General features: G+C 40.8%; 1 pseudogene across 1 annotated transcript; it reads left to right on the top strand.

Moving 5' to 3' along the window:
• Positions 1-10,371: 10,371 nt before the first annotated feature.
• LOC116075896 lies at positions 10,372-11,738 on the top strand (annotated as a pseudogene). The gene has a single exon (XR_004112755.1). The product of XR_004112755.1 is annotated as a tubulin alpha-1B chain-like (transcript).
• Positions 11,739-15,041: the final 3,303 nt, after the last annotated feature.

The following is a 15,041-nucleotide window of genomic DNA, read 5'->3' as shown; positions in this document are numbered from 1 at the left end:
GAGAGAAAGAAAGAGAGAGAGAGAGAGAGGGAGGAAGGGAGGGAGAAAGAGGGGGTGGGGAGGGAGAGAGAGAAAGAGAGAGAGAGAGAGAGAGAAAGAGAGAGAGAGAGAGAGACAGAAAGAGAGAGAAATATGGGGGATAGTTGAACATCAATAATTCCTTCTCTGTTTCCTGATCTGCTCAGGTATAAGCAAGCAGTCTTGATTTCTACCTCCAAAGCTCAGAGTCAATGCTTCTATACATTCCCAACCATGATGGACTGTGACCATAAACCATGGGTGAAGATAATGCCTTCTTCTCTTCTTCTCTTCTGATGCTCTGTGTAAGGTAATTCCAGGAAAACATGTGCCTCTTGTGGGTAGGAGCAACTGCTATTCATCTCTGCTTGACAAACACCTCCTTTCAGGGAAGCCTGGAACATCAGCCTCAACAGAAAGAATTGCACCCTTAAGGACACACTCTTTGTACTACAACCATTAAGATGACCCTCCATAGCAAGGGTCTATTTCTAGTATCAACGTGCTAAAGTTGAAAAGCCCTGTCCTCACACTACCAGAATAAAAAAATGGCACAGGAAAAAACAAAAACAACCCAAAAAAACCAGCATGTGACATTATTTGCATTATTCAGATCAAAATGCCAAATACTTTGCATAAATTATTTGTATCTTCATTATCACAATCACAATAGATCATGTAACTATTTCTACCTGAATTTTGCAGATGAAAAAAACATTGTATGTACACAAATTACAAGATAAATGGATGTCAGACAGATGATTGATCGAGAGATGATAGGTAGTGTAACTTTAATCATTATACATGAGTCTGAAAAGCATATTAGAATATTTGAATTATCTGTTTTCTAATAGTCACAAAATACTATAAGTCAAATATTGGGACATTTTGTCCAATAACACAGACACCCAAGAATTAATACATGTCTGTCTAACACCAGACCTCTTATCTTTCTGTGATACTATTCTGATTCTAGAGAGACTGTATGCAGGCTTACCTAACGTCTTGACCTTGTACAGAAAGCTGTCTTCTACACAATTTGCTCTTGAAAACCTTAACACAATGGAATTACAAAAACAAACAGATAATGACAACAAAAGACAAATCTTGAGATATCCTAAATTCACAGTTTTATATTAGGCCTCATTGTTAGCTATTTAGGATCCCATATGACCCTTGGGCCACAGGATGAGTTTACCATGATAGTCTTAGCAAGAGCAGAGACATTCTGAAGAGTGGACCCATCCTGATGCTACCAGAGTATGAACAGAGAGGCTCCAAAGGACAAGAAATGCTCCCAGGAATTTGTTGCTGGGAAAAGAAATAGGCTAAAACTGGGTCACCGACGAGAGGCAAAACTTGTTTCTCAGGAAGAGACTTCAGAGAGCTCTGACCATTCATCAGAACACATCGGAGCAGAGACAGCAGTGAGTCACCAAGGAACAGGACCGCACTTTAACTAAGTCTATGTATTAAAGAGCACTGTCGCCGCATTACCAACCAGCGAAAATAAGGAGGCGACCACGGACCCTTCTCCAAGCAGTTTATTCAGGAACCTTGTACTACAGAATCATTCATTCATCTTTTCTTCGTTCTTAGCTAGCTTCTCCTTCCTTAGCCCCCAGCCCTCGAGGGTTAAATACTTTCCCTGATCCCAATCAGCATCGGCTACATGGCAAAGCATAATAGGCTTCGGGAAAATCATGCCAGCTTGCATCACAAACTGGAGGCACTCAGCTTTTCCAACTAAGGGCTTGTTTATTACAGTGCTCTCTGCTCTGGCCAGAGACCAGGTGTTCTAGATAGATAGATAGATAGATAGATAGATAGATAGATAGATAGATAGATAGATAGATAGATAGATATAGAGATAGAGATAGAGATAGAGATAGAGATAGAGATAGAGATAGAGATAGAGATATAGATGGTGGCAGCTGCGGCTCCCCACAGAGCACAACTTAACTTCTGTTTAAAATTAATTTGGGATACTATTCCAGTAGCCCCAAGAATGTATTTGGGGAATCACGAGACCTGTTTATTTTGTTTCTTCTGATTGTAAGCACCTTGAATATTTTTGTTTTTCTGATTTTAATCATTGTTAGTCATTTTAATTGGTGCTTGGAGGAAAGGTGGCTGCTGGTTTGTTTGGGCTTCTAAGCCCAGGATGTGGTACTACAAACACCAATAATGATAGAGGAACATTTTATTCATTTGAACCTTTGGAAAATCGTACCACTCTCATAGGTGGTTAAACCAGGAAGGGACCATGTTGCATCCATTCCTAAATATTGACAAAGTAGTTTCAGTGCAGCCCCTCAGTGAAATGTGAAGCAAGTAGAATCCTCTACAACACCATACAATGAGAAATCTGAGTCTTTATTGAGTCCAAGCAAGTTGAACTCAAACCCAGGCCTTTCTGCTTCTTTCCATTAATTTTGTTAGAAAAGTCTTTCTTGGAGCAGCAACTCATGCTTACCTTAAGAGACCTTCTAGTGATTTCTGAACCTTTAAACATGATGGCACACACCAGTTTTGTTCATATTTTATGAATTGATTTGCATGCCATAAGAAAGAGCCTATCCCTGACACAGTAATATTTGTCTGTACTTGCATCAATGAGCCTAGCATAACAGTCATCTGGGCTTTGCCCAGCAACTGATGGAGAGCAGATTCAGAGACCCACAGCCAAACACGAGGCAGAACTCAGGAAATGTGGAGAAGGGGAGCAAAGATTGAAAGAGCCAGAGAGGTCAAAGACACCATTAAAAAAAAAAACCTACAGAATCAACTGACCTGAGCACATACGGGCTCACAGAGTCTAAAACCACCAACCAGAGAGCATGCATGGGACAAACCTAGGCTTCCTACACATATGTAACAGATTTACAGCTTTGTCTTCATGCGGGACCTCTAACAGCAGGAGCAGGGCTGTCTCTGACTCTTTAACCTGCCTTTGAATCCCTTTCCCCTACAGGGGCTGCCTTGTCTAGCTACCCTAAGAGAAAGTGATCTTAGTCTTGCTACAACTTAATAATAAGCCAAGGCAGCTGATGTCTGTGGGAGGTCACCCCTTCTCTAGGGGGGAAAGGAGTGGAGCATGGGAGGAGGGGTGAGATGTAGGGACTAGGAGGAGAGGAGGGAGGGAAAACTCTGAGTGGGATGTAAAGTTAATTAATTAACTAATTAATGAAAATAAGAGATTTTTTTTCTTTATCATTCTGAGTCTTCAACTGTCTCAAGGTTCTGAGGCTACCCACTCTTGAAAGGGCCAACAATTGGGTACGCAGGTACTCCACTTTAGTGTAACATGAACACAGATGAGATCTAATTAGCCTCACCTGTGGGCTCATTGACATTTCTCAGTTTACTCCATTGATCACTAAAATGTAAAAGACAGCAACATTAATATGTCAAAATGTGAATTTATATCAGATTCAAATGATCCCTACCCACCACAGGTATCCTGTCTGTGTAAACATATTTCAGTTTTTCTCAAATACTAAGCCTTGTAAAAAGATTGATTTCAACTGCTGTTCAAAATATTCTTGGAATATGTTTAGAAACAGGGGTCTGTGAAGATAGCACAAACGGGTAGGTTCTTTCACTGCATATGTTTTCTCTCCCCACTAACACCAATCAGAAAGAAAGCTGAATTAATTGTGACATAATTATGTCATAATGGACTATTATGTGAGTACATTTTCTTCTCTGTGTCACTTTTAAGCCTATTTTTCCTCCATTGGATTTGGTCTCTTGAATGACACTTCCCAACTCCTATCACATCACCATGAATAGGTTTTGAGCTCTTTTGAATTAAATAACTTTCCTCTTGAATGGTCTTTCCTCTAACCTCAATCAAATATACACATCATTCTGGTTTTCCTGGAAGGTGTAACTGTGAGCATCCTTTTGCAGAGTTCTCTACTATCACCAATAACATCCGTCAACTCACTTCACCAAGCATTTTGAAAAGATTGACCATTTGTAGGGACACACCATTTCTTGGGATGTGATGAAAAAGGTGGTGGGGTTCACAAATATTTTATCTCATGTTCAAACAAGCTTAGAAAAACAAAATTAGTGATAAGAAGCTTTTGACCTACTCTCTTTAAAATATTTTACAATACTTTCCTTCTCCTTTTGCAAAGACCAATATCCTTATTGTTTAGTATAAATAAGATGCATCTCACCTATGATTGAATTACCCAGTCCCAGCCCCAATGTTTGAAACTTTATGCTACTCTTTGAAAGCCAATATTTGAATGTGTATTCTATACTGTTCAGTATTTACAGGCCTTTTTGTCTTGATAACAAAAAGAGATGATCCATGGTATGAAATATAAACTTCAATATAGAAACAATATACAGAGATATGCCTGGCATGTGTGCAGTTGTATGTGGGTAGACAAGTCCTTTCACAATGAGAGGCCACAGGTGGTAGTGGGATAATCTCCTCTACTGTTGACTGGTTTACTTCCTTGAGCTTTCTCAGTGAATCTGGAGCTAGACTGGTAGCCAGAAAGTCCTAGCCACCCTCATGTACAGTGCACCCAGCTTCCTATATGGATGCTGGTTTTAACCCAAGTCCTCAAGCTTGAGCAGCAGAACTCTTTTCTTACCCACTGGGCCACCTTCCAGCCATGATCTAGAAAAAATATTAATTAACTTCAGCCCTAGCTTAAAATAACATATATACACGCATGTAAATATACATTTTTTTCTACCTGCCTCTATATAGAGGGTTACTTTTACTCATTAAAAATATTAAATAAAAATGGTTTATTCAATATGGCTTCATAATTTATAGATTACTAAGAGAAAAGGTTTCTATGTATAAGCATTTTGGGTTTCTCTCCGACTTAAATGGTGTTCAATAGTCCAATAAAACATTTAAAGTAAATGTTAGATGTCTTGTTAGGTACCCCAGGTCCTTCATGTTCTACCTAAGCTGATATTCCAGCCTCATCTCTCATCTAACTTCTCTGTGCTTTCCTGTGGAGTCTAGTCAATAGGATACACACTGAACCTGTTTCCAAACACATAGGTCCCAAAACATTCTGCTATGGTGTCCCTGTATTCAAAAGAAATTTAAAAGCACAAGTTAGTAAAGGAAAGAAATTTATTCACTCTTTTGGCTAAATGAAGGAGCTAAGTGGAGTATTGTAAATTCTTTGCCTCCAGGAGATGCTTCTACCTGGCTTCTGTATCTGACTAGTATGTCTCACACACACACACACACACACACACACACACACACACACGCCACACACACACATACACACACACACATACACACACACGCACGTACACACGCACATGCCATACACACACACACGTACACACACATGCCACACACACACATGCCACACACACACACACGTACACACACACATGCCACACACACACACATGCACACATGCTCACACACACACATGCCACACACACGCACGTACACACACACACACGCACACACTACACACGCACACGCGCACATACACACATACACACACACATGCCACACACACACATGCCACACACACGCGCACACACATACACGCACATGCCACACACACACACATGTACACATGCACACATGCCACACACATACACACATACACACACGCACACACACACATGCCACACACACACACACACACACGCACACACACACATGCACATTCCGCTAGGAATAATCATCAGTCTAGCTTGATCTTGCCCTTCTTTTGATGACTCCTGCACACCTCACTTTCAAACAAACTTTCTAATGAATACATTCACTCATTCCTCCTCCAAGACTGGTAGTCTGAATGAAAATAGCTCCCATATCCTCATAGAGAGTAGCACTATCAGTGGCTGTGCCCTTTAATGGTGGAAGTGTGTCACTGGGTTTTTAAAGTTTTTTGTTTTGTTTTGTTTTGTTTTTGAGGTTTTTAAAGCTCAAATCTGGCCTATTTGTCTATTTGTCTATTCCTGCTGCCTGCTGATTCAGACGCAGAATTCTTAGCTATCTCTCAAGCACCATCTTAGCCTGCCTGCTGCCATGCTTCCTGCCATGATGATAGTGGACTAGACCTCCAAACTGCAAGACAGCCCCAATTAAATGTTTTCCTTTATAAGAGTTGCTGTAGTCATGGCATCTCTTCACAGCAATAGAAACCCTAACAAAGGCAGAGGCATAGATAGAGCTTTACAATGTTCATTTTGCACAAAACAACCTTATACTTGCTCAACCTAAACTGCTTTTTCTTAATAACTTTGTTTCTTTGGTTACTTTTATTATATCTGAATACATTTTAATACACATATAAATATACTGTATTAATGTAAAAGTTGGCACCAAAATTATTTTAGACCAAATTTGTCTTGTACAGTTTTAAGTCTCAAAGGGAAAAGTTGACTCTGAGGTCATGTGTCAGTGAGCTTCAACAGAATAAAGAATGTTAAATTGCTTTGCATAAACAATGAAGCATAAATTGTTGGTAGGAAATAGAAAAGAAAGAGGAGAGGTTGTTATTGAAATCCAACTTTTACGCTAATGGGGCAGAGAGTGAGGCTTTGAGATAAGCATATGAGAAAAGCTTGTTGGCAAAAAGAATGGAACCTCCCCCCTACCAAGGCCAATAGCCAGCAGAGCAGGAGACACTGGAAATGTTATTGTGTGAGAATATAAACATTGATCTCTAAATCATGGACATGGAAACTTAGAATCACAAATTAGAACAAGGACATAGGAGCTTTTTAATTTTCCAAGAATACTGTGTTGAGCATAGACTTCACACTAGGAATAATTATTTAAGACAATCAAGGCTATAATTTGAGGATAATGTGGCTTCATATGACAGCTAGCACTGAAAAAAAATAACCAACACCAATATCATGGAACTATTTTTAAAATGTTCAGGAGGGGACAGCCCCTAAGGATCCTTATAACTTGTGAAGAAATTGGTGAGATAACTTTCAAAAAATTTGTAGGCACGAGGTTAAATCATTTTTGGATTATTTTGAAAACAGTGTGAAGGAAACACAAACTGAAAATAAGAATTTTATTTTATTTATTTTATGGCTGAGAGATGGTTCAGTCAGTAAACTGCTTGCCACACAAGCATAAGAGAATGAGTTTAGATCCCCAACACCCACATACAAAGCCAGGCTGTAGGCACATGCCTATAATCCTAATGCTCAGGATAAGAGACAGCAGAATCCTGGAGTTCTTGCCAACTTAATGAAACCTAGGTTCAGAGAGAGAGCCTGTTGCAAAATATGAGGTGGGCCAGGCAGTGGTGGCACACGCCTTTAATCCCAGCACTTGGGAGGCAGAGGCAGGTGGATTTCTGAGTTCAAGGCCAGCCTGGTCTACAGAGTGAGTTCCAGGACAGCCAGGGCTACGCAGAGAAACCCTGTCTCAAAAACAAAACAAAACAAAACAAAACAAAACAAAACAAAAAAAACCTCAAAAAACAAAATACAAGGTGGAGAGGCATAGAAGAAGACCTTTACAACCTGGAGCGTCCACACACACAGCACACAGACACAGAGACACACACTCACACACAAATATATACACAGGAGAGACACACACACAACACAGATACATACATTCACACACAGAGAAACACACACAAACATACACAAGGAAAGACACACACTCACACACAAACATTCACACATATTCATACACAGACACACACACACATACCCATTCACAACACATAGACACACAAATATACACACAAGAGAGACACACATAGACACACACAACACAAACACACTCACACACGCATTCACACACAGACACATACTCATGCACACATTAACGCACACACATAGACACATAGATACATACACTCATACACAAACATACACATGGGAGAGATACACACATAGACACACACAACACAGATACATAAACACACACAAACACACACAGAAACATACACACAGGAGAGAAAACACAGAAAGACATATAGGAGAGACACACACAACACAGACACACTCACACAAACATACACACGGGAGAGACATACACAACACAGATACCCACACATTCACACATAGACACACTCACACACAGATTAGCACACATTAACACATGTACATAGACACATATATACTCACACACCAACATACACACAGGAGAAAAACACAACAAAGACACACTCACACACATTCATACACACACACACACACACACACACACACACACACACACACACGCATTTCCACTGTTATTGCTGAAAATAGATAGACTCTTCCTGATCCCCTTTTTTGGAGTATTACTTTACAAGATCCTAATGACTTTGACATGAGCAAAGATATTCTAAGAGACTTTAATGCCTCCAGCTACTGAAACAAGGAACCCAAAGAATGTGAAATTTCTCCTGATGTGGTAGAAAATGTCTGTAGCCAGATGCCACCCAGGGTAGGAACTCATCTCCTAGGAGGAGCACAGGACACAGAACTGATAACTTGCCAGAATACTTTGCTGGACAAACTGAAGCCCAGACAGCGGTAGTGAGTGAGGGCATATCTTGACTGGGAAGGCTTAGTTATGCGTACCTCAGGCCTTCTACTAAGGTTTAGCCAGAGAAAGGGGACTCAGAAGGCTCACCAGCCCTCTGTTCCTCCTTTCAAGAATGACCCTGTTGACTAGGCCTCCATGTTCTGCTTGCCATTATTAACTTGTTTATTGAGTTGTCGTCTTGAGGACTGCTGAGATCTGTGGCTTGTTAAGGACTTTTAGAGTCTAGACTCTGACCCTAAAACCTCCAATAACAAAACTCCAGTGCAATACTTTTTGCATCTCTTTGAAATATAAATTGTTTTCAGAAGCTAAGTATGCCTCTTGCAAGCTCGATGACCCAGTAAAGTCTTCTCGGGGGTGAAAATCCATTTCTTTGAAGTACAAACATCAAGTGAGATGCAATCCCTGCTTCTATGAGAAGTTTCTAGACGGAAGGTGGGAGCCTACTTTTAGTAAAGTCTGCCTCCAGCTTGTAAAACTACCTTCTGTCATAAAGACACACATTTGTTTTTCTTTGTATGAAACCAAGAAACTAACACAGATGGTTACCCCCAATTTCAAGATCAATTTAGGATGGATTGCATAAAGTAAAAGATGCAGGCAACTGTTCTTACCTCGGGACTGGTTTCTGTGCGTCTTGAGAAACTGTATTTATGACGAGTCTGTACCAGGACACAAAAGAGAGTGAGATGTCTTTGTCTCAGTGATCTCTTAGAGAATCATCTGCAATGTCCATCATAACTGTGCTTAAGGCTCATCCTATACTAAAATCCCTCTCTCTCCCTCCCTCCCACCCTCTCCCCACCTCCACCAAAATGTTTGTGGGATGAATTTCTAGGCTGGGAGATTTTATTTTATTTTCCTTGTATTATTTTATGTAGAATAGGTTCTGTGTGGACATACAGTACAAATAAACATGTTGCACATGCATATGAAAGATACATGTCAGCGTAAAGTACCATTTCTTGGTTACTGTCCACCTTGATGTTTGGCTGGGGTTACTCATGGCCCAGAATCTTCCCATTCAGAGAGACTGAATAGCCTATGAACCCAGAGATCTGCCTGCATCTGCCTCCCCAGAGTTAGGATTACAGATATGTACCACCCCACCTGACTTTTTTATATAGATTTCTGGGATCAAACTGAGGCCTATATGTTTTTATGGCAAGCACTTTACCAAGTGTGTTAGATCCCCAGTCCCAGGAGGGATTTACTTTCAATTTCATTTCTGCAAAGGGGGAAATCATTCTTACAGATTGACAAATTGTGGTCAATTTGCAACAACTGATCCCTTTTGGTTTGATTAAGGGAGAATGGGCTGGGAGTTCTCATATAATTAGAAACAAAGATTTTGTGCAAAAGTGGGGCGGGAGAAAAGAGTTGTGGCAAGGAAGGGAGATAGAAAGTCCAATAGGCCCTGAGTGGAAACGTTTCATTCTTTATTTTATAACATTAGGTTACAAAATTAACAAACATAATTAATGATGAACCAGAATATTCCATCTCCCACAAATATGTTGGTTTCAAAAAGAGTACATAATTTAGATGCTTTTCCTCAGTGCCTAGAATGTACCACAATGCCAAGGGAGTAGATCGTGGAGGCAGAGTGCTAAAAATTGACATAAGAAAGAAAATAAGGGCCTCATCGCATTACTTACCTCAACCCTTAGTTGTCCGGAACGGTAACTGGGACCCGGTGTCTGCTTCTCGCAATCACCTTCGCCTTCTAACCCGTTGCTATCATACATGAGTGCATCTCCATCCATGTTGGCCAGGCTAGTGTCCAGATCTGCAATGACTGCTGGGAGCTCTACTGCCTGGAACACGGCATCCAGCCTGATGGCCAGATGCCAAGTGACAAGACCATTGTGGGAGGAGATGACTCCTTCAACACCTTCTTCGGTGAGACAGGAGCTGGCAAGCATGTGCCCCAGGCTGTGTTCGTAGACCTGGAACCCACAGTTATTGATGAAGTTCGCACTGGTACCTACCGCCAGCTCTTCCACCCTAAGCAGCTCATCACAGGTGAGGAGGATGCTGCCAATAACTATGCCCGTGGCCACTACACCATTAGCAAGGAGTTCATTGACCTTGTCTTGGACAGGATTTGCAAGCTAGCCGACCAGTACACTGGTCTCCAGGGCTTCTTGGTTTTCCACAGCTTTGGTTGGGGAACTGGCTCTGGGTTCACCTCCCTACTGATGGAACCTCTCTGTTGATTACAGAAAGAAGTTCAAGCTGAAATTCTCCATTTACCCAGGCCCCCAGGCTTCTACTGCTGTGATTGAGCCCTATAATTCCATCCTCACCACCCACACCACCCTGAAGCACTCTGATTGTGCCTTCATGGTAGGCAATAAGGCCATCTATGACATCTGTCATAGAAACCTCGATATTGAGTGCCCAACTTACACTAACCTTAACTGCCTTATTAGCCAGATTGTGTCTTCTATCACTGCTTCCCTCAGACTTGATGGGGCCTTGAATGTTGATCTGACAGAATTCTAGACCAACCTGGTACCCTACCCTTGTATCTACTTCCTTCTGGCTACTTATGCCCCTGTCATCTCTGCTGAGAAAGCCCATCATGAGCAGCTTTTGTAGCAGAGGTCACCAATGCCTGCTTTGAGCCAGACAACCAGATGGTGAAATGTGACCCATGCCATGGTAAATACATGGCTTGCTGCCTGTTTTATCTTGGTGATATGGTTCCCAAAGATGTCAATGCTGCCAGTGCCACCATCAAGACAAAGCACAGCATCCAGTTTATAGACTGGTGCCACAGTGGCTTCAAGGTTGTCATTAATTACCAGCTTCCCACTGTGGTACCCAGTGGTGACCTGGCCAAGGTCCAGAGAGCTGTGTGCATACTGAGCAACACCACAGCCATTGCTGAGGCCTGGGCTCGCCTAGATCACAAGTTTGATCTGATGTATGCCAAGCATGCCTTTGTGCACTGGTATGTGGGTGAGGGCATGGAAGAGGGGAAGTTCTCTGAGGCCCATGAGGACATGGATGCCCTAGAGAAGGATTATGAGGAGGTTGGTGTGGATTCTGTGGAAGGTGAGGGTAAGGAAGGAGAGGAATACTAAGTCCATTCCTCTAGCTCCTGTGTCATGTCAAACTCCAGCTCCAGTATTAGCTGCAGACATTGATGCTTCCGTGTTGTTTCCATTCTGTGATCATGTCTTCTTCATTTGTACCTTACATTTTCCATGATGTCTCAAACTAAAAGCTTCAAGAAAAAAAAAAAAGAAAGGAAGAAAGAAAAAAAATAAGATCATGGGATGAATGCAACTTTACCTCCTAACCAGCCCCACTGTAGGGTTTGTGTAATGAACCATAGCATGCTTACAAAAAAGTCCATCCTTTCCAAATACCAGAAATAGCAAGTGATTTGTCAGTGGCCCTTAAAGCTCAGCAGACTAGTGACTGGGGGGGGGGGGGAAGTAGTCTTTCCAATCTTTTCTAATTCTCCACCCCACTTCCTTTCTCAATGACTTTTCCTTCTTACTGAACTGCCTTTGCACAGCACTCTGGTCCAATTCTTTGGTCCATGTCAAAAGAACCTGGAAGCATGAATGAATGATCTCTTAACTCAGACCCATGCCTAAAACACTACCATGGAGTGTTACTGACATTGACAACTTTCACCAAGGTCTACATCTTCAATCATCTGTTTTTAAAGTTCAGGCCTTGCACCATATGCAGGTTTAAAGCAGAGGTCTTCTGAGAGTTTAGCATGAACTTTTACAGTTCTCAGGATCTTCCTTCTCTCGTCAGAATCTAGTCATCCTAGTGTATTTGCCGAATGGCCTTTTCTCTTTGTTATTTTATCTGATTTTATTTGAATCTTAATCTTTAGTCCCAGAGAAACCATTCTTCAGGGTCCTAATGTATTTTCCTTATCAAGCACCACCCTGTGTAGATCAAGCACCCCATACCTGTAGGTCAAGCACCAACCCCTGTAGATCAAGCACCACTCCTGTAGATCAAGTACCACACCTGTAGATTAAGCATCACCCCCTGTAGATCAAGAACCTCTCCTCTAGATCAAGTACCACACCTGTAGATCAAGCACTGCTCCCTGTAGATCAAGCACCACCCTCTGTAGATTAAGCACCACCCCCAGTAGATCAAGTACCACCCCCAGCAGATTAAGCACCACCCCCAGTAGATTAAGCACCAGCCCCAATAGAGCAAGCACTATCTCCTGTAGTACATTTGTTCCACATTTTCTTCAACAACAGCTGTGACTATTAATCTCATTTTCTGACTTGAGATCTGTAACCACCAGGGAAAAGTGAGTCTCTAGGTAATCCTATGGGAGAATATTTTAATTAGGTTAATCGAGGTGGAAAGGCTCACCCACTCAAGGTGGCACCATCCCCTTGGCTAGGATCTTGAGCTTCATGAAAAGGGAGAAGGTAAAACAAACACAAACATCCATGGATCCTTGTTTCTTGAGTGTGGATACAATGTGATCTACTACGTAAGCCTCCTGCTGCCCAGCTTCCCCACCAAGATAGACCATACCCTCTTACTGAGAGCCAAGTTAAAGTCATTCTCATTTAAGTTGCTTTTGTCAGTGTTTATCACAGCAACAGAAAGAAAAATATAAAACGTAAGGCAATTGGTCAACATTAGCTTTTCTCCTAAACAGCAAAGATGGAAAGAAAAATAGGGAAATGATTAAATAATTGATAATCTCTTTAAAAGCTCCTTTAGCTAACTTTTTATTAGGATATTCAGTGTTTATACCATATGCATATCCCAAGAGTTTCTCTTGGGAAGCAATTCTACAACCTGTCCCCTTACCCAAGCACAGATGTGATATTGAGGTGAACCCAGTTACAGTTTCTCATTTTTTTCATTTTGTTAGAAGTGGCTTTGTAACTTTGAAGATTTCTATTCAGGTTTATGTGACGGGATTTCTATCTTTGCAATGTTAAGTTGGTGAATACATAACTAACTCTCTTTGTTTAAGAAAATTAACTGTATGGCAGGTGGATATTGAAGGTTTTCACAAAGGTGAGATAATTAGCTATGGTATCATGGAGCTAGAGAAAAATAGCAAAGATGTATACATTAAACCACACAGAGATTATTAAGTGATGGTTCAAATGTATTTTTAAATGGAAGGAATGACATTTTAAAAATGGAAGAACATTCTTAAATTTTACTTTAGAAACAAGAATGGAGAAGGTCAAGAAAGGTTAGAAACAAAAGAAGTTTCTGAAATCTTTAGACTTAAAGGAAATGCTGAGCTCTGTGGTACAGTTCTACATATGAAAATCAGGATATTATAGTGGTACATTCATAAGTATGAAAATCACTATATTATAGCCAACAATGAAGCTTCTAAGCAACTGCTATGTATGCTATATATCATTTAGAGGTAAGCCTTACAATTATCATCAGCTTGACTAAATTTTGTTCAGGTTTTGTCTGAATTCTAGAACCCCATTTCCCTTTCTTTCTTTCTTTTGGCTTCAAAAAACCTTGTACTAGCTTGGTGGCATGTTTGTAATCTCAGCTACTTAGGAGGGTGAGATACAAAGATTGTAAATTCAAACCTGGAGAACTCAATGAGACTGTCTCAAAATAAAATATTAACTAAAAATGCTGAGTATAGAACTCAGTGGTAGAGAGTTTGCCTGGTATGAATAATGCTGTAGGCTCAATCTCTAGCACAGGAAGAGAGCAACAAGAAAAGAGAGAAAGAAAGAAAGAAAGAAAGAAAGAAAGAAAGAAAGAAAGAAAGAAAGAGAAGGGAAAGAAAAGGAAAGGAAAAGAAAGGAAAAGAGAAGAAAAGAGGAGAGAGGAAGGGAGAGAGTGGGAGGAGAAAGGAGGGCATAGAAGGAGGTAAAAAGGAAGGGAAGAGAAGAAAAGAGGTAAAATTACAAACCTTTCCCCTGATTTGTAGTGATATACATCACTCAGGCACAGAGTAGTTGGTCACATACAAGCTCTTCAAAATGTAAGTATTATTATATGCATTCATTTCTTCAAAATATAAGTATTTAGGACAATAGGTCCCCCCTACAGGTTTCTCTGGAGAAGTGGGAGCCCCACTTTAATAAGCACCAGATAGCAAACACAGGCAGCTTTTTCACATTATTAGACTGCCTGCTTATGTCAATCCAGCCCTTGTCCAGTAACTTTCCCCAGGGCTGTAGAATTCTCCTACCTTTTGTTTCAACAGAGTGGCCTTCAACCTCTTTCCCTGAGGACAATGTTCTTATATAGTCCCATACCCATCTAAAAGCCCAGTAGCTCTTTCACTGTTAAGGACATTCATAGTCTTGCCATCCTTATTTCTATACCTATAGGTCAATGTCATAGTCAAAGACACCCTTTGCACATCTAGTTGAAACATCTGCTGAATAAGGAAATTCATGTCAAGTTAGCCATTGTTGATTCTATGCAGTATTTAAATATGAGGCACAGCACTTGCAAGCTCATAAACACACAAAAACACAGAACTGGAAGCAACTGAGAA

The sequence above is a fragment of the Mastomys coucha genome, unplaced genomic scaffold, assembly GCF_008632895.1.
Source record: "Mastomys coucha isolate ucsf_1 unplaced genomic scaffold, UCSF_Mcou_1 pScaffold4, whole genome shotgun sequence".
Classification (NCBI taxonomy): Eukaryota; Metazoa; Chordata; class Mammalia; order Rodentia; family Muridae; genus Mastomys; species Mastomys coucha.
This window is presented reverse-complemented; position numbering and strand designations above follow the sequence as displayed.